Below are 22,730 nucleotides of genomic sequence, written 5' to 3'. Positions count from 1 at the left end.
ACTGATGATGTTACAGGGAGGAAAAAGACTGGTGATGATGGTAATAATGAAGATGAAGATGGTATTAATGATGAAGATGAAGATGGTAGTAATAATAATAATGATGATGATGATGGTATTAATGATGAAGATGCTGATGATGCTGATGATGATGATGATGGTAGTAATGATGATGATGATGATGGTAGTAATAATGAGGATGTTGATGTAATGATGATTATGATGATAATGTAGTAATAATAATGATGACGATCATGACGGTAGTAATAATAATGATGATGATGATGTTAATAATTATGATGAAGATGTAACAATAATGATGATGAAGATGTAGTAATGATAATGATGATGGTAGTAATGATGATGATGATGATGATGATGGTAGTAGTAATGATAATGATGATGACGATGATGGTAGTAATAATGATAATGATGATGATGATATAATAATAATGATGATGATGATGGTAGTAATGATGATGATGATGGAAGTAATAATGATGATGATGGTAGTAGTAATGATAATGACGATGATGATATAATAATAATGATGATGATGATGGTAGTAATGATGATGATGGTAGTAATAATAATGATGATGATGGTAGTAGTAATGATAATGATGATGATGGTAGTAATAATGATGATGATCATGATGGTAGTAATACAGATGATGAAGATGATTATGATGGTAGTAATAATGACGATGATGATGATTATGGTGATCATGATGGTAGTAATAATGTCGATGATGATGATTATGGTGATGATGGAAATAATAATAATGATATCGATGATTATGATGATGATGGGAAGAAATAACAATGATGATAATGGAAGTAAAATTGATGATGATAATGGAAGTGATAATGATGATTGATGGTGGTAATAATGCTGATGTTGGTAATAACAATGTTGATGATGATTAATATGATGATGATTATGGTGATGGAAAAAATAATAATGATATTGATGATTATGATGATGGTGGGCAGAAATAATAATGATGCTAATGGAAGCAATAAGGATGATGATGATGGTAAAATAATAATACTGATGGTAATAGTAGTAATAATGATGCTGATAATGGTAGTAATAATAATAATGATGTCATGGTGGTAATAATGGTGGTGATGGTGGTAGTAATAATAATAATGATGTAATGGTGGTAATAATGGTGATGATGGTGGTAGTAATATTGATGATGATGATGATGATGATGCTTTTAATTATGATGATGATGATGATGATAATGATAATGATGTTAATAATGATAATGATGCTGATGGTAATAATAATGATGATGATGATGATGATGATGGTGGAAGTAATAATGATGATGATGATGATGATGATGATGATTTTAATAATAATGATGATGATGATGATGATGGCAGTAATAATGATAATGATGATGATGATGATGCTTTTAATTATGATGATGATGATGGTGATAATGATAATGATGATGATGGTAGTAATAATGATAATGATGATGATGATGATGCTTTTAATTATGTGAATGATGATGGTGATAATGATAATGATGATGATGGTAGTAATAATGATAATGATGGTGATGATGATGATGATGATGATGATGATGATGATGATTTTAATAATAATGATGATGACGATAATGATAATGATGCTGATGGTAGTAATAATGATGATGATTATGATGATGATGGTGGTAGTAATAATGATGATGATGATGATGGTGGTAGTAATAATGATGATGATGATGATGATTTTAATAATAATGATGATGATGGTATTAATGATGATGATGATGATGATAATGATGGTAGTAATAATGATAATGATGATGATGATGATGATTTTAATTATGATGATGATGATGGTGATAATGATAATGATGATGATGGTAGTAATAATGATAATGATGATGATGAGGATGATGATTTTAATAATAATGATGATGATGACCATAATGATAATGATGGTAATAATGATCATGATGCTGATGGTAGTAATAATGATGATGATGATGATGATGATGATGGTAGAAATAATAATGATGATGATGATGATGATGCATTTTGCAATAATGATGATGATGATGATTGTCACGCCCTGACCATAGTTTGTTTTGTATGTTTATATGTTTTGTTTGGTCAGGGTGTGATCTGAGTGGGCATTCTATGTTGTATGTCTAGTTTGTCTATTTCTGTGTTTGGCCTGATATGGTTCTCAATCAGAGGCAGGTGTTAGTCATTGTCTCTGATTGGGAACCATATGTAGGTAGCCTGTTTTGTCATTGTGGGTTGTGGGTGATTGTCCATGTTATGTTGCTTGTTAGCACAGTGTTTCATTAGCGTCACAGTTGTCACTTTGTTGTTTTGTAGTGTTCAGTTGTTCCATTAAAATGACCAACACTTACCACGCCGCATCTTGGTCTGATCCTTACTCCTCTTCAGACGAAGAGGAGGAAATCTGCCGTGACAATGATGGTAATAATAGTGATGATGATGATGATGGTAATAATAATGATTTATGATGGTAGTATTAATAATTATGATGGCAGTGATGATGATAAAGATGATGACGACAGTGATGATGATGATTCTAAAGTGACAGATATTCCCTGTTACTGTTCATGTAGCGTTCATGATGTGTTACAGTGCTGAGTGACCTATGAATTTATATGATTGTGAAATAATGCAAATAAACCAAACAAGGGGTTCTCTAGATAATGGATTGGTTGTGTTGTCGACAGTGGATTGGTTGTGTTGTCGATAGTGGATTGGTTGTGTTGTCGATAATGGATTGGCTGTGTTGTCGACAGTGGATTGGTTGTGTTGTCGATAGTGGATTGGTTGTGTTGTCGATAGTGGATTGGTTGTGTTGTCGATAATGGATTGGTCGTGTTGTCGATAATGGATTGGTTGTGATGTAGATAGTGGATTAGTTGTGTTGTCGATAGTGGATTGGTTGCGTTGTCGATAGTGGATTGGTTGCGTTGTCGATAGTGGATTGGTTGCGTTGTCGATAGTGGATTGGTTGCGTTGTCGATAGTGGATTGGTCGCGTTGTCGATAGTGGATTGGTTGCGTTGTCGATAGTGGATTGGTTGCGTTGTCGATAGTGGATTGGTTGCGTTGTCGATAGTGGATTGGTTGCGTTGTCGATAGTGGATTGGTTGCGTTGTCGATAGTGGATTGGTTGCTTTGTCGATAGTGGATTGGTTGCGTTGCCGATAGTGGATTGGTTGCGTTGTCGATAGTGGATTGGTTGCGTTGCCGATAGTGGATTGGTTGTGTTACAGATAATGGATTGGTTGTGTTATTGTCATGAAAAGCACGTAATGACACACATTGTTTGTTGGCAAAGCCTTGTTATTTAATAAACAACAAGGCTGTTCCATCAAACAACAAGGCTGTTCCATCAAACAACAAGGCTGTTCCATCAAACAACAAGGCTGTTCCATCAAACAACAAGGCTGTTCCATCAAACAACAAGGCTGTTCCATCAAACAACAAGGCTGTTCCATCAAACAACAAGGCTGTTCCATCAAAGAACAAGGCTGTTCCATCAAACAACAAGGCTGTTCCATCAAACAACAAGGCTGTTCCATCAAACAACAAGGCTGTTCCATCAAACAACAAGGCTGTTCCATCAAACAACAAGGCTGTACCATCAAACAACAAGGCTGTACCATCAAACAACAAGGCTGTACCATCAAACAACAAGGCTGTTCCATCAAACAACAAGGCTGTTCCATCAAACAACAAGGCTGTTCCATCAAACAACAAGGCTGTTCCATCAAACAACAAGGCTGTTCCATCAAACAACAAGGCTGTTCCATCAAACCACAAGGCTGTTCCATCAAACAACAAGGCTGTTCCATCAAACAACAAGGCTGTACCATGAAAATTGCTTTTAAGTTAATGCATTGCTTTGGTTAATAACACTTTTTTTATTCAATGCTCATTTCAGCTAAATATCAAAACAAGTGGCTGGGTTGCCATTTTACTGAGAAAGGAATCCTAGATTGTAGATTTAATTGTGAGCAGAAGTAGAATGACAGAAACATCTCCAGTGTTACCAGTAGATACAGCATCATACTCTGTAGGATTACCAGTAGATACAGCATCATAATCTGTAGTATTACCAGTAGATACAGCATCATACTCTGTAACATTACCAGTAGATACAGCATCATACTCTGTAGTATTACCAGTAGATACAGCATCATACTCTGTAACATTACCAGTAGATACAGCATCATACTCTGTAGTGTAACCAGTAGATACAGCATCATACTCTGTAGTATTACCAGTAGATACAGCATCATACTCTGTAACATTACCAGTAGATACAGCATCATACTCTGTAGTGTTACCAGTAGATACAGCATCGTACTCTGTAGTATTACCAGTAAATAAAGCATCATACTCTGTAGTATTACCAGTAGATACAGCATCATACTCTGTAACATTAACAGTAGATAACGCATCATACTCTGTAGTATTACCAGTAGATACAGCATCATACTCTGTAGTATTACCAGTATTTACAGCATCATACTCTGTAGTATTACCAGTAGATACAGCATCATACTCTGTAGTATTACCAGTATTTACAGCATCATACTCTGTAGTATTACCAGTAGATACAGCATCATACTCTGTAACATTACCAGTAGATACAGCATCATACTCTGTAGTGTAACCAGTATATACAGCATCATACTCTGTAGTATTACCAGTAGATACAGCATCATACTCTGTAACATTACCAGTAGATACAGCATCATACTCTGTAGTGTTACCAGTAGATACAGCATCGTACTCTGTAGTATTACCAGTAAATAAAGCATCATACTCTGTAGTATTACCAGTAGATACAGCATCATACTCTGTAACATTACCAGTAGATAACGCATCACACTCTGTAGTATTACCAGTAGATAGAGCATCATACTCTGTAGTATTACCAGTATTTACAGCATCATACTCTGTAGTATTACCAGTAGATACAGCTTCATACTCTGTAGTATTACCAGTATTTACAGCATTATACTCTGTAGTATTACCAGTAGATACAGCATCATACTCTGTAGTATTACCAGTATTTACAGCATCATACTCTGTAATATTACCAGTATTTACAGCTTCATACTCTGTAATATTACCAGTAGATAAAGCATCATACTCTGTAGTATGACCAGTATTTACAGCATCATACTCTGTAATATTACCAGTATTTAAAGCATCATACTCTGTAATATTACCTGTAGATAAAGCATCATACTCTGTAGTATTACCAGTATTTACAGCATCATACTCTGAAATATTACCAGTATTTACAGCATCATACTCTGTAATATTACGAGTAGATACAGCATCATACTCTGTGGTATTACTAGTATTTACAGCATCATACTCTGTTATATTACCAGTATTTACATATTCAAACTCTGTAGTATTACCAGTATTTACAGCATCATACTCTGTAATATTACCAGTATTTACAGCATCATACTCTGTAATATTACCAGTAGATACAGCATCATACTCTGTGGTATTACCAGTATTTACAGCATCATACTCTGTAATATTACCAGTATTTACAGCTTCATACTCTGTAATATTACCAGTAAATAAGCATCATACTCTGTAGTAATACCAGTAGATACAGCATCATACTCTGTAGTATTACCAGTATTTACCGCATCATACTCTGTAATATTACCAGTAGATACAGCTTCATACTCTGTAATATTACCAGTAGATACAGCATCATACTCTGTTGGGCGACAGTTCACAGACCGGAACCTCCAACGACGGGCCACAGTCCGGAACCTCCAACGACGATCCCCAGCCCGGGGTCTCCAATGTCGGTCCCCAGCCCAGGGTCTCCAGCAACGGTCCCCAGTCCAGGACCTCCGGCGATTGATCCACGCAGCGAGGGTCCCCAGCCCGGGGCCTCCAGCGATGATCCACGGGTAAGTGCTACTAGGGCGGAGGGATCAGTGAAAAGAAGGGAGGCGGCGTCCAGAACCAGAGCCGCCACCGAAGTTGGATGCCCACCCAGACCCTCCCATATAGGTTTAGGTTTGCGGCCGGGAGTCCGCACCTTTGGTTAGGTCAGGGTGTGACTAGGGTGGTTTGTTTCGTTTTGGATTGTCTAGGGGTTTTTGAATGTCTAGGTTTTTTGTGTAAGTCTAGGTTGTTTATATGTCTTTGGTTGCCTAGATTGGTTCTCAATCAGAGGCAGCTGTTTATTGTTGTCTCTTATTGGGGACCATATTTAGGTAGCCATATTCCTTGCGTATTTTGTGGATTCTTATTCTATGTTTAGTTGCCTGTCTGCACTAGCCATATTAGCTTCACGGTTTGTTTTGTTGTTTTGTATAGTTTGTTCAGTGTTCTTTCTTTCATTAAAGACGTATGTACGCTTACAACGCTTCGCCTTGGTCTCCACGACGACCGTGACAGTAAGATCATACACATCACATAACGTTAGCTAGCAAGCCAGCCAGCTAACGTTAGCTAGTTAAACAACAATGCACATAGTGCCAAATCATGTCATTACTACCCTGCATGAATCTGCTGGGAACTAACCAACCAGGTTCAATGTTAGCTAGCTGACATTAGACTCTAGCCAAGCAAACGGCTCTGGGATACGAATAATAACATCATACACGTAATGTTAGCTATGGAGCCAGCCAGCTACCGTCAACTAGCTAACAATACACTTTAGCTAGAAATTAAGCTTCTGTCAAAATTAGAAATGTGTCATATCTGAAAATGTAGCTAGCTAGACTATCTTACCTGTATACATCATCATACATGATGGACGCATCTCCCTGTCACAGATGCCATGCCATAGTTGCCCTTAGCTTGAAAATGTAATCTGGAGACAAGTGTTTTCTCCATCTCTTTAGCTCTAATCCAACTGATTTCAAACTCAAGCCTCCAGAAAGTGGAGATCAACACTTATGCAGCTCCACTAATCAATAGTTTTAAAGCCATGTTCGACAGGATTACCAACACAGACTGACCAGGTCAAATAGACAGAAGCCATCTATATGACAGTCCAATCTGAACTCTTCTCTCGGCGTATCTCAGCCAATCATGGCTAGTGGGAAGGTTGCTGACTTTTTCTGTGGCTTAACTTCTTGACGCGGGATCATTTTCGTCAGCAACCACTGAATAGCATAGTGCAACAGTCAAACAATATTACAAAAAAAATATTCATATTCATGAAATCACAAGTGCAATATTGCAAAACACAGTTTAGCCTTTTGTTAATCCACCTGTCGTCAAATGTTCCTTTTGTTCCATAAAGATTATTTTACACCCAAAATACCTCCGTTTGTTTGTCGCATTATGTTCAGAAATCCACAGGAAAGAGCGGTCACGACAACGCAGACGTAAATTCCAAATAGTTTCCATAATGTCCACAAACATGTCAAACATTTTTTATAATCATTCTTCAGGTAGTTTTTAAAATATATATTCGATAATATATCAACCGTGTGTGTAGGTTTTTCAATTTAAGCGGGAGGAACAATGGCTGCTTTACTCTGTAGCGCAAAAACTCACTCTGAGAGCCCCCACCTATCCACTTACGCAATGTGATCTTTCACGCTCATTTTTCAAAATAAAAGCCTGAAACTATGTCTAAAGACTGTTGACACCTTAGGGAAGCCACAGATCTGGTTGATATCCCTTTAAATGGAGGATAGGCATGCATAGGAACAGAAATGTTTCAAAATAAGAGGCACTTCCTGATTGGATTTTCCTCAGGGTTTCGCCTGCAATATCAGTTATGTTATACTCAGACAATATTTTGACAGTTTTAGTTTTGGAAACGTTAGAGTGTTGTCTATCCTAATCTGTCAATTATATGCATATTCTAGCATCTGGTCCTGAGAAATAGGCCATTTACTTTGGGAACGTTATTTTTCCAAACATAAAAATAGTGCCCCCTAGCTAAAAGAGGTTAACAAACTAGGCTCAAAATGTAACGATTTTATTCGTATTTACACATAGCATACAAGTTTGTTATTAACTTCTTAAGGTATAGGGGGCAGTATTTTCACTTTTGGATAAATAGTGCCCAATTTCAACTTCCTGCTTCTCATGTCAAGAATATAAGATATGCATATAATTAGTAGATTTGGATAGAAAACACTCTGAAGTTTCTAAAACTGTTTGAATCATGTCTGTGAGTATAACATAACTTATGTAGCAGGCAAAACCGCGAGGACTGACCGTTCAGATTTTTTTTTTTTAGGTCTCTGTTCAGGTCTCTGTTCAAAAGGACCAATTGGACCAATTGTGATGTTTATGGGACATTTTGGAGTGCCGAAAAGCTTTCGCCGAAAAGCAAGATTTTGAAGGTATCGATCAAGATACTCAGCTTTCCGCAGACAACCTGCTTTTGCAAATAGGGGCTACCGTTCTCATACCAGACTGAATGGGGCGGCAGGGTAGCCTAGTGGTTAGAGCATTGGAAAAGTAACCAAACGGTTGCTGGATTGAATCCCCGAGCTGACAAGGTAAAAATCTGTTGTTCAGCCCCTGAACTAGGCAGTTAACCCACTGTTCCCTGGTAGGCTGTCATTGTAAATAAGAATACATTCTTAACTGACTTGCCTAGTTAAATAAAGGTTCATGAAAAAAAAAATATATATATATATATATGACCAGTGGAGGACATCTCATAATAATGGAGTGAATGGAATAGTATCAAACACATGTGCTGCATACTATTGCAGTCATTCCACTCCAGCCATTAACAAAAACCTCCAGGGGACCATAACACAACATCCCAAGAACGTTCAGGAGACCTTCAGGGTACTATGACAAAACTCCCCAAGAACGTTCAAGAGACCTTCAGGGTACTATAACAAAACTCCCCAAGAACGTTCAGGAGACCTTCAGGGTACTAAACACGTCCTTGGGACATACCCGGGAACTAGACAAAACCTCCAGAGGTCCATGACACAACATCCTAAGAAATAGTAAAATGAAAGTCCTCAGACCCTCAGTGATGTACAGGGAACTAGACAAAGGACCCCCAGAGAACATTCCCTTGGGATCGTGATACAACTTTCTTAGAACGTTCTCAGAACATCAGTGGGATAATGTTAGTGGGATAATGTCGCACCGAAACCCTTAAAGGAACTAATGGGAACGTTGCCAAATGTCCTCAGGACGTCCCATGTTTGCTGGACATACAGCCATTGTATAGGTTTCTTTATGTAAGTGTAAGTAACATTAGTCTCACACACTGTGAGAGCAGGGTACAACCGTGTAATGTACTCATTGTCCTTGCAAAAAACAGGCTGTACAGTCAAAGGGAGAAACAGTAGGGAGGGGAAGGAAGGTCATTAAAGCAGGTTGGCAAGTAAAGCAGCTATATGTTGCACCACGGAGAGGCTAGTGAGGTGAGGGAACACGTTAGCAAAACTAGACTACACCACCTGGGGCGATACACAAAGGACACATTTACACCTGAATACTGCATGTATTTCTCCAGAAACCACCGAGACAATTCTCCTCTGTAGAAAAGTGTGTGTGTTTCTGGGTGTATCAGAGACTCAGGAAAGACCATCACCGCAGAGGCTTTGTGAAAATTGTGCTGACTCCCTGTCTAGCTGGTATTTCTCTCTAAAGGAGACAACCAAATGGCTTATTGGATAATGCTTCTATTGATGAGTAGACTCCAACTACTGGATTATACGATCATTGAGGAGATACTGATGAATGAAGATGGGGAACCAGGCAGTATTACAACTACTATTATGCTGGAAAACAGCTATGTCAGCTTGACTCCATTCAGCTTGTGAATAATGTGAGCTGGACATGTAATCAACTGCAGTGGTGTAGAAACTGTACTGTAAGGCATTTCTTAACAAAAAAGTTGTTTAAACTGAAGAGGTAATATTCCACATAAGTCAAGGTTGTCTGTTTTGTGGAGGCTGCTGAGGGGAGGACAGCTCACGGTAATGGCTGGAATGGAGTCAATGGAATGGTATCAACCAAACAACATGGAGACCACATGGAGACCACATGGAGACCACATGGAGACCACATGGAGACCACATGGAGACCACACGGAAACAACATGGAAACAACATGGAGACCACATGGAGACCACATGGAGACCACATGGAGACCACATGGAGACCACATAGAAACAACATGGAGACCACATGGAGACCACATGGAGACCACATAGAAACAACATGGAGACCACATGGAGACCACATGGAGACCACATGGAAACCACATGGAGACCACATGGAGACCACATGGAGACCACACGGAAACAACATGGAAACAACATGGAAACAACATGGAGACCACATGGAGACCACATGGAGACCACATGGAGACCACATAGAAACAACATGGAGACCACACGGAGACCACACGGAGACCACATGGAGACCACCTGGAGACCACCTGGAGACGACATGAAGACCACATGGAGACCACATGGAGACCACATGGAAACAACATGGAGACCACATGGAAACAACATGGGAGAAGAAAGGGAGGGAGGGAGGAAGGGAGGGAAAAATTAAGGGAGGGAAGTAGGAAGGGAGGGAGGGTGGGAGAGAGATAGAAAGGGAGGGAGATAGGAAGGGAGGGAGCAGAGAGGGAGGGAGAGAGGAAGGGAGGCAGGAAGAGAGGGAGGGAGAGGAAGGGAGGCAGAAAGGGAGGGAGGGAGGGAAGGATGGGATTATGGGGGTAGGGAGGGAAGGAGGGAGGTAGGATGGGTTGGAGAGAGAAAGGGAGGGAGGTAGGGAAGGATGGAGGTAGGGAGGGAAAAAGGGAGAGAGGGATGGAGAAAGGGGGAGAGAGGGAGGGTCGGGGAAAGGGAGGGAGGAAGATAGAAAGGGAGGGAGGTAGGACGGGAGGGAGAAATTAAGGGAGGGAGGGAGGTAGGAAGGGAGGGTGGGAGAGAGAAAGTAAGGGAGGGAGATAGGAAGGGAGGGAGAAAGGGTGGGAGGGAGGTAGGAAGGTAAGGAGAAAGGTAAGGAGAAAGGGAGGGAGGGAGGGAGAGCGAAAGGGAGGGAGGTGGAAGGAAGTGAGGGAGGGAGGGAGGTAGGAAGGGAGGGGAAAGGGAGGGAGAGAGGAAGGGACGAAGTAGACTCTCAGCTCGTTCACAGCTTTTTGGAAGTTACCCATGGCGCTGATGTTTGGGCCAAGGTACATTTGAAGTCTAAAGTTTAAACACACTTAGGTTGGAGTCATTAATAGCTCATTTTTCAACCACTCCACAAATTTCTTGTTAACAAACTATAGTTTTGGCAAGTCGGTTAGGACATCTACTTTATGCATGAGACAAGTCATTTTTCCAACAATTGTTTACAGACAGATCATTTCACATAGAATTCAATGTATCACAATTCCCGTGGGGCAGAAGTTAACATATACTAAGTTGACTGTGCCTTTAAACAGCTTGGAAAACACCATGGGACCACGCAGCCATCATACCGCTCAGGAAGGAGACGCGTTCTGTCTCCTAGAGATGAACGTACTTTGCGAAAAGTGCAAATCAATCCCAGAACAACAGCAAAGGACCTTGTGAAAATGCTGGCGGAAACAGGTACAAAACTATCTATATCCACAGTAAAACGAGTCCTATATCGACATAACCTGAAAGGCCGCTCAGCAAGGAAGAAGCCACTGCTCCGAAACCACCATAAAAGAGCAACGGTTTGCAACTGCACATGGGGACAAAGATCGTACTTTTTGGAGTAATGTCCTCTGGTCTGATGAAACAAAAATAGAACTGTTTGGCCATAACGACCTTCGTTATGTTTCGAGTAAAAAGTGGGAGGGTTGCAAGCCTAAGAACACCATCCCAACTGTGAAGCACGGGGGTGGCAGCATCATGTTGTGGGGGTGCTTTGCTGCAGGAGGGACTGGTGCACTTCACAAAATAGATGGCATCATAAGGGTGGAAAATGGATATATTGAAGCAACATCTCAAGACATCAGTCAGGAAATTAAAGCTTGGTCACAAATGGGTCTTCCAAATGGACAATGACCACAAGCATACTTCCAGAGTTGTGGCAAAATGTCTTTAAGGACAACAAAGTATTGGAGTGGCCATCACAAAACCCTGACCTCAATCCCATAGAAAATTTGTGGGCAGAACTGAAAAAGCGTGTGTGAGCAAGGAGGCCTACAAACCTGACTCAGTTACACCAGCTCTGTCAGGAGGAATTGGCCAAAATTTACCCAACTTATTGTGGGAAGCTTGTGGAACTCTACCCGAAATGTTTGACCCAAGTTAAACAATTTAAGGCAATGCTTCCAAATGCTAATTGAGTGTATGTAAACTTCTGACCCACTGGGAATGTGATGAAATAAAAAAAAGTTGAAATAAATCATTCTCTCTACTATTATTCTGACACTTCACATTCTTTAAATAAAGTGGTGATCCTAACTTAAAGGATGTCTAAGGTCAGGGCATGACAAATACTGTAAGTATTTAAGTATTTGTCACGCCCTGACCTTAGAGATCCTTTAACTTCTCTATTTGGTTAGGTCAGGGTGTGATTAGGGTGGGCATTCTAGTTTTTCATTTCTAAAAAAAACAAAGCATGAGAAGATTAACCTTTGTTTTGGTTTGTTTTTCAATTATGGTGTGCAGGGTGAATACGTTGTCTGTAGTTTGGTAATTTGGTAAATGTTTCTATGTTTTCTATTTCTTTGTGTTTGGCCGGGTATGGTTCTCAATCAGGGACAGCTGTCTATCATTGGTAGCTTTTTTTTTTCTCCCCTCCTTCAGTGTGGGATCTTGTTCTTCGGTTGTGTGCAGGTAGTTGGCACAACGAAGCTGTTCGGTCGCTGTATTCTTTATTGTTTTGTTTTTTCTAAAAGTTTCACTTCATTATTAAATTAGGTGGAACTCAAAGAACGCTGCGCCTTGGTTTCATCCTTTCCCCGTTACACACCCTTTGCCTTGATGACAGCTTCGCATTCTCACAACCGGCTTCACAAATAGCAATTGTCTCTCTCTGAGGCCTAATGATGAGCTGTCTTGTCTGTCTGTCTCTCAATGATAAGCATGGTCTCTCTCTCTCTCAATGATAAGCACGGTCTCTCTCTCTCTCAATGATAAGCATGGTCTCTCTCTCTCTCTCAATGATAAGCATGGTCTCTCTCTCTCTCAATGATAAGCATGGTCTCTCTCTCTATGATACGCACGGTCTCTCTCTCTCTCAGTGATAAGCATGGTCTCTCTCTCTCTCTCTCTCTCTCTCTCTATCTCTCTCAATGATAAGCACAGTCTCTCTTTCTCTCTCTCTCTCTCTCTCTCTCTCAATGATAAGCACGGTCTCTCTCTCTCTCTCAATGATAAGCACGGTCTCTCACTCTCTCTCAATGATAATCACGGTCTCTCTCTCTCAATGATAAGCACGGTCTCTCTCTCGCTCTCTCAATGATAAGCACGGTCTCTCTCTCTCTCTCTCTCTCTCAATGATAAGCACGGTCTCTCTTTCTCTTTCTCTCTCTCTCAATGATAAGCATGGTCTGTCTTTCTCTCTCTCTCAATGATGAGCATGGTCTCTCTTTCTCTCTCTCTCTCTCTCTCTCTCTCTCTCAATGATAAGCATGGTCTCTCTTTCTCTCTCTCTATCTCTCTCTCTCTCTCTCTCAATGATAAGCATGGTCTCTCTTTCTCTTTCGCTCTCTCTCGTTCTCCAATAGACTTTATTGACACGGCAAGTAAAAATACTTACATTGTCAAAGTATACATGACACAAAAATGGTGGTACCAACAGCAATAATGGTAGTAGTAGTGGAGATTAGTGATTAAGGTTGGGGTTAGTACCACTAACAGCTACAACAATATTAATGAGAATAATAATATATTAAAGCAATAGTAGTAGACCAGTGTCAACATGACTGAGAAGACACATGACCTGGTAGTAGACCAGTCTCAACATGACTGAGGAGACACATGACCTGGTAGTAGACCAGTGTCAACATGACTGAGAAGACACATGACCTGGTAGTAGACCAGTCTCAACATGACTGAGAAGACACATGACCTGGTAGTAGACCAGTCTCAACCTGACTGAGGAGACACATGACCTGGTAGTAGACCAGTCTCAACCTGACTGAGAAGACACATGACCTGGTAGTAGACCAGTGTCAACATGACCTGCTAGTAGACCAGTATCAACATGACTGAGAAGACACATGACCTGGTAGTAGACCAGTCTCAACTTGACTGAGGAGACACATGACCTGGTAATAGACCAGTCTCAACCTGACTGAGGAGACACGTGACCTGGTAGTAGACCAGTCTCAACTTGACTGAGGAGACACATGACCTGGTAGTAGACCAGTCTCAACATGACTGAGAAGACACATGACCTGGTAGTAGACCAGTCTCAACCTGACTGAGGAGACACATGACCTGGTAGTAGACCAGTCTCAACCTGACTGAGAAGACACATGACCTGGTAGTAGACCAGTGTCAACATGACCTGCTAGTAGACCAGTATCAACATGACTGAGAAGACACATGACCTGGTAGTAGACCAGTCTCAACCTGACTGAGGAGACACATGACCTGGTAGTAGACCAGTGTCAACATGACCTGCTAGTAGACCAGTGTCAACCTGACTGAGAAGACACATGACCTGGTAGTAGACCAGTCTCAACCTGACTGAGAAGACACATGACCTGGTAGTAGACCAGTCTCAACCTGACTGAGAAGACACATGACCTGGTAGTAGACCAGTCTCAACCTGACTGAGAAGACACATGACCTGGTAGTAGACCAGTCTCAACTTGACTGAGAAGACACATGACCTGGTAGTACACCTGTCTCAACCTGACTGAGAAGACACAAGACCTGGTAGTAGATCAGTGTCAACATGACTGAGAAGACACATGACCTGGTAGTAGACCAGTATCAACATGACTGAGAAGACACATGACCTGGTAGTAGACCAGTCTCAACCTGACTGAGGAGACACATGACCTGGTAGTAGACCAGTCTCAACCTGACTGAGAAGACACATGACCAGTGTCAACATGACCTGCTAGTAGACCAGTATCAACATGACTGAGAAGACACATGACCTGGTAGTAGACCAGTCTCAACCTGACTGAGGAGACACATGACCTGGTAGTAGACCAGTGTCAACATGACCTGGTAGTAGACCAGTGTCAACATGACCTGGTAGTAGACCAGTGTCAACCTGACTGAGGAGACACATGACCTGGTAGTAGACCAGTCTCAACCTGACTGAGAATACACATGACCTGGTAGTAGACCAGTCTCAACCTGACTGAGGAGACACATGACCTGGTAGTAGACCAGTCTCAACCTGACTGAGGAGACACATGACCTGGTAGTAGACCAATCTCAACCTGACTGAGAAGACACATGACCTGGTAGTAGACCAGTGTCAATATGATCTGGTAGTAGACCAGTCTCAACATGACTGAGGAGACACATGACCTGGTAATAGACCAGTCTCAACCTGACTGAGGAGACACATGACCTGGTAATAGACCAGTCTCAACCTGACTGAGGAGACACATGACCTGGTAATAGACCAGTCTCAACCTGACTGAGGAGACACATGACCTGGTAGTAGACCAGTCTCAACCTGACTGAGGAGACACATGACCTGGTAGTAGACCAGTCTCAACTTGACTGAGGAGACACATGACCTGGTAATAGACCAGTCTCAACCTGACTGAGGAGACACGTGACCTGGTAGTAGACCAGTCTCAACTTGACTGAGGAGACACGTGACCTGGTAGTAGACCAGTCTCAACTTGACTGAGGAGACACATGACCTGGTAATAGACCAGTCTCAACCTGACTGAGGAGACACGTGACCTGGTAGTAGACCAGTCTCAACTTGACTGAGGAGACACATGACCTGGTAGTAGACCAGTCTCAACCTGACTGAGGAGACACGTGACCTGGTAGTAGACCAGTCTCAACTTGACTGAGGAGACACGTGACCTGGTAGTAGACCAGTCTCAACATGACTGAGGAGACACATGACCTGGTAGTAGACCAAGGTTTTACTGCTAACCTAAAAGCATTACATGGGCTTGCTCCTACCTATCTCTCTGATTTGGTCCTGCCGTACATACTGTACCTACACGTACGCTACGGTCACAAGACGCAGGCTTCCTAATTGTCCCTAGAATTTCTAAGCAAACAGCTGGAGGCAGGGCTTTCTCCTATAGAGCTCCATTTTTATGGAACGGTCTGCCTACCCATGTCAGAGACGCAAACTCGGTCTCAACCTTTAAGTCTTTACTGAAGACTCATCTCTTCAGTGGGTCATATGATTGAGTGTAGTCTGGCCCGGGAGTGGGAAGGTGAACGGAAAGGCTCTGGAGCAATGAACCGCCCTTGCTGTCTCTGCCTGGCAGGTTCCCCTCTTTCCACTGGGATTCTCTGTCTCTAACCCTATTATAGGGGCTGAGTCACTGGCTTACTGGGGCTCTCTCATGCCGTCCCTGGAGGGGGTGCGTCACCTGAGTGGGTTGATTCACTGATGTGGTCATCCTGTCTGGGTTGGCGCCCCCCCCCCCCCCCCCCCCCACCAGGGCAGCACGCAGACAAACCAGGGCAGCACGCAGACAGACCAGGGCAGCACGCAGACAGACCAGGGCAGCACGCAGACAGACCAGGGCAGCACGCAGACAGACCAGAGCAGCACGCAGACAGACCAGAGCAGCACGCAGACAGACCAGGGCAGCACGCACACAGACCAGGGCAGCATGCACACAGACCAGGGCAGCACGCACACAGACCAGGGCAGCACGCACACAGACCAGGGCAGCACGCAGACAGACCAGGGCAGCATGCAGACAGACCAGGGCAGCACGCACACAGACCAGGGCAGCACACACACAGACCAGGGCAGCACGCACACAGACCAGGGCAGCATGCAGACAGACCAGGGCAGCATGCACACAGACCAGTGCAGCACACACACAGACCAGGGCAGCACGCACACAGACCAGGGCAGCACACACACAGACCAGGGCAGCACGCACACAGACCAGGGCAGCATGCACACAGACCAAGGCAGATCAGTTTCACATCTTATATCACATTGAATGATTACATTGACAAGGGGGAGCTTAGTGAATACGGGCCCAGGAACAAAGCTGTTAACCAAATCCTTGCACAGCAGTCTTTCACCACAGTATGTTTGTCTGTGAATTTCCATATCAAAGGCATTAACAAAAAGAGTTGAATTCTTCAGCAACATGTGCATGGCTTTGGTGATGAAAGGAACATAATGCATGTATTGTCATCTCCCTATCAGGCCACTGCATGCTGGGACATGGGCTTGGATGGTGACACACGCCTTCTTCAAGCTTCCCGACTGAATACTGGGAGTCTTCAGAGGTTCTGGAAACAAGGGCCTAACCTGGGAGTACAGCAACAGTCTGTCTCACAGCCATTCCGCCAACATGTATTGTATGTAACCACTCAAATTCAGACAACCTGCTACGGTTGCAAGAACCACCTTATATTCACTTTGTCCCATTACTTAATCTTTTGTGGGATATATATATATATATATTAATTGAATGATATGCATTAAAACTTCTTATGGCTGCAATCCCGTTAACGGGATGATATGACAACAGCCAGTGAAAGTGCAGGGCGCCAAATTCAAAACAACAGAAATCTCATAATTAAAATTACTCAAACATACATGTATTTTATACGGTTTTAAGGTAATCTTGTTGTTAATCCCACCAAAGTGTCCGATTTCAAATAGGCTACAGCGAAAGCACCACAAGCGATTGGTGACCACCAACTCACAGACAGGTTACCACCAACTCACAGACAAACCCAGCCATTTTTCCAGCCAAAGAGAGGAGTCACAAAAAGCACAAAGAGATAAAAAGGAATCAGTTACCTTTGATGATCTTCATCAGATGACACTCATAGGACTTCATGTTACACAATACATGTATGTTTTGTTTGATAAAGTTCATATTTATGTAAAAAAAATCTGAGTTTACATTGGCACGTTACGTTCACTAGTTCCAAAAACATGCAGTGATTTTGCAGAGAGCCACATCGATTCAACAGAAATACTCATCATAAATGTAGATGTAAATACAAGTTACACACATGGAATTATAGATATATATATATAGCATATAGATATACTATTATAGATATATTATAGATATACTTCTCCTTAATGCAACCGCTGTGTCAGATTTTTAAAAAACTTTACGGAAAAAGCAAACCGTGCAATAATCTGATACGGCGCTCAGAAAAATAGTCAAATTAGTTGTTGACTCCATGTTGGAGTCAACAGAAATCAGAAATCACATTATAAATATTCCCTTTGATGATCTTAATCAGAACGCACTCCCAGGAATCCTAGTTCCACAATAAATGTTTGAATTGTTTGATAATGTCCATTATTTATGTCCAAGTAGCTACTTTTGTTAGCGCGTTTAGTACACAAATCTCGTGCAGGTCCATCCGAACGTCGGATGAAAACTTCAAAAAGTTATATTACAGGTCGAAGAAACTTGTCAAACTAAGTATAAAATCAATCTTTAGGATGTTTTTGTCATAAATCTTCAATAACGTTCCAACCGGAGAATTCCATTGTCTGTAGAAAAGTCATGGAACGCAGGTCGCTCTCATGTGAAATGCTCCTGACCAGGACCTTGCTCTCTGCCAGACCACTGACTCAAAGAGCTCTCATCCGGCCACACATCACAGTAGAAGCCTCTAGTGGAAGCCCTAGGAAGTGCAACTTCATCCATATCCCACTGTGAATCCAATAGGGGCTGGGTTGAAAATCGACCAACCTCAGATTTCTCACTTCCTGTTTGGATTTCTTCTCAGGTTTTTGCCTGCCATATGAGTTCTGTTATACTCACAGACATCATTAAAAGAGTTTTAGAAACTTGAGAGTACAGTGCCTTGCGAAAGTATTCAGCCCCCTTGAACTTTGCGACCTTTTGCCACATTTCAGGCTTCAAACATAAAGATATAAAACTGTATTTTTTGTGAAGAATCAACAACAAGTGGGACACAATCATGAAGTGGAACGACATTTATTGGATATTTCAATCTTTTTTAACAAATCAAAAACTGAAAAATTGGGCGTGCAAAATTATTCAGCCCCTTTACTTTCAGTGCAGCAAACTCTATCCAGAAGTTCAGTGAGGATCTCTGAATGATCCAATGTTGACCTAAATGACTAATGATGATAAATACAATCCACTTGTTTGTAATCAAGTCTCCGTATAAATGCACCTGCACTGTGATAGTCTCAGAGGTCCGTTAAAAGCGCAGAGAGCATCATGAAGAACAAGGAACACACCAGGCAGGTCCGAGATACTGTTGTGAAGAAGTTTAAAGCCGGATTTGGATACAAAAAGATTTCCCAAGCTTTAAACATCCCAAGGAGCGCTGTGCAAGCGATAATATTGAAATGGAAGGAGTATCAGACCACTGAAAATCTACCAAGACCTGGCCGTCCCTCTAAACTTTCAGCTCATACAAGGAGAAGACTGATCAGAGATGCAGCCAAGAGGCCCATGATCACTCTGGATGAACTACAGAGATCTACAGCTGAGGTGGGAGACTCTGTCCATAGGACAACAATCAGTCATATATTGCACAAATCTGGCCTTTATGGAAGAGTGGCAAGAAGAAAGCCATTTCTTAAAGATATCCATAAAAAGTGTCGTTTAAAGTTTGCCACAAGCCACCTGGGAGACACACCAAACATGTGGAAGAAGGTGCTCTGGTCAGATGAAATCAAAATTGAACTTTTTGGCAACAATGCAAAACGTTATGTTTGGCGTAAAAGCAACACAGCTCATCACCCTGAACACACCATCCCCACTGTCAAACATGGTGGTGGCAGCATCATGGTTTGGGCCTGCTTTTCTTCAGCAGGGACAGGGAAGATGGTTAAAATTGATGGGAAGATGGATGGAGCCAAATACAGGACCATTCTGGAAGAAAACCTGATGGAGTCTGCAAAAGACCTGAGACTGGGACGGAGATTTGTCTTCCAACAAGACAATGATCCAAAACATAAAGCAAAATCTACAATGGAATGGTTCAAAAATAAGCATATCCAGGTGTTAGAATGGCCAAGTCAAAGTCCAGACCTGAATCCAATCGAGAATCTGTGGAAAGAACTGAAAACTGCTGTTCACAAATGCTTTCCATCCAACCTCACTGAGCTCGAGCTGTTTTGCAAGGAGGAATGGGAAAAAATGTCAGTCTCTCGATGTGCAAAACTGATAGAGACATACCCCAAGCGACTTACAGCTGTAATCGCAGCAAAAGGTGGCGCTACAAAGTATTAACTTAAGGGGGCTGAATAATTTTGCACGCCCAATTTTTCAGTTTTTGATTTGTTAAAAAAGTTTGAAATATCCAATAAATGTCGTTCCACTTCATGATTGTGTCCCACTTGTTGTTGATTCTTCACAAAAAAATACAATTTTATATCTTTATGTTTGAAGCCTGAAATGTGGCAAAAGGTCGCAAAGTTCAAGGGGGCCGAATACTTTCGCAAGGCACTGTATATTCTATCCAATACTAATAATAATATGCATATATTTTCAACTGGGACTGAGGAACAGGCCGTTTACTCTGGGCACCTCTGGGCACCTTTCATCCAAGCTACTCAATACTGCCCCTGCAGCCTTAAGAAGTGTTCATTAATACACATGTTTTCACTCTGGACATGAGACTTGCATTTATTTCAGACCTTTAAATCATACTGCTGTAAAGGTGTATTTGTCTGTATGTTTATGTTATGACATAAGTAAGTACAAGTAAAGACCAACATGATAAACATGCTATGAAAAAGTTATTGGTTTGTAATCTTATAATAAAAAATGAAAATTAGGTCTTAATATAAACATTTGCATTTGGACATCCCCAAAATACAGCCATTGAAAGTCTCTGGATAAATGACAACAGGTTGGTGCTGTAGAGTTCTATAGCCCAGCAGGCTCACCTGGGGACAGAGGACATGTTTGTTTTGATGAAAGTCTGGGAGACCTATACGGGGAGGAGAGAGCATGAGTTGGTGCCTAGCCCAGGGCCTCCTGCCTAACCCCTCACTCCTGACCTCCCACTGGCCCAGGGCCTCCTGCCTAACCCTCACTCCTGATCTCCCACTGGCCCAGGGCCTCCTGCCTAACCCTCACTCCTGACCTCCCACTGGCCCAGGGCCTCCTGCCTAACCCTCACTACTCCAGGAGTAGATCGCTGTATGGTGCCCAGGGCTTTTCTACTCCTTGTGAGTGGATTACTAGCTCTTGAAATGGGATAATGCAACGTAAAGGTGTGTGCTCCATGTTCCTGCTGATAGCATGGAGTGGTCCATGTTCCTGTTGATAGCATGGAGTGCTCCATGATCCTGTTGATAGCATGGAGTGCTCCTTGTTCCTGCTGATAGCATGGAGTGCTCCTTGTTCCTGCTGATAGCATGGAGTGCTCCTTGTTCCTGCTGATAGCATGGAGTGCTCCATTTTCCTGTTGATAGCATGGAGTTGCTGCTAGCCCGAATATTACTTTGCATGAGCTTGCTGCTAGCCTGAATATTACTCTGCATGAGCTTGCTGCTAGCCTGAACATTACTCTGCATGAGCTTGCCGCTAGCCTGAATATTACTCTGCATGAGCTTGCCGCTAGCCTGAATATTACTCTGCATGAGCTTGCTGCTAACCTGAATATTACTCTGCATGAGTTTGCTGCTAGCCTGAATATTACTCTGCATGAGCTTGCCGCTAGCCTGAATATTACTCTGCATGAGCTTGCTGCTAGCCTGAATATTACTCTGCATGAGCTTGCTGCTAGCCTGAATATTACTCTGCATGAGCTTGCTGCTAACCTGAATATTACTTTGCATGAGTTTGCTGCTAACCTGAATATTACTTTGCATGAGCTTGCTGCTAACCTGAATATTACTTTGCATGAGCTTGCTGCTAGCCTGAATATTACTTTGCATGAGCTTGCTGCTAGCCTGAATATTACTTTGCATGAGCTTGCTGCTAACCTGAATATTACTTTGCATGAGCTTGCTGCTAGCCTAGTTTATCTGCTAGCACTGCATGTTGTTAAAGAAGCATATGAATATTCTCTAACAACAGATATCCATGGATAAAGGTCTAAAATACTACAATAGAATTTAAAATACAGTAGCCTCAGTAGTCTGTTAGATACAAGATGCTATCTAATGTACAGGCTATGAATATGAAACGGGATTTTAGACAAAAGGCCTGAAAGATTACTGTTAAAGAAACTGTACACACTAAAAACAAACAGTTCTATGTATAGTGCCAAATAAGGGTTATTTGGTTCGTAACACACACACACAGACACAATCACACGCACAGACACACTCACACGCACAGACACACACACACGCGCAGACACACACAGACACACACACACGCACAGACACACGCAGACGCAGACACACACACACGCACAGACACACGCAGACGCAGACACACACACACACACACAGACACACGTAGACGCAGACACACACACGCACTGACACACGCAGACGCAGACACACACACACAGACACACGCAGACACACACACACACACGCGCACAGACACACACAGACACACGCACAGACAGACACAGACACACACACACACACACTAATTAATTTCCAAACCACTTTGTGTCACAAAGGACATCAACCCTTTCATCTTC

This window comes from Oncorhynchus mykiss, chromosome 20 (genome assembly GCF_057628025.1).
Source record: "Oncorhynchus mykiss isolate SJ-2025 chromosome 20, ASM5762802v1, whole genome shotgun sequence".
Taxonomy (NCBI): Eukaryota; Metazoa; Chordata; class Actinopteri; order Salmoniformes; family Salmonidae; genus Oncorhynchus; species Oncorhynchus mykiss.
Note: the sequence above shows the minus strand (reverse complement) of the source record.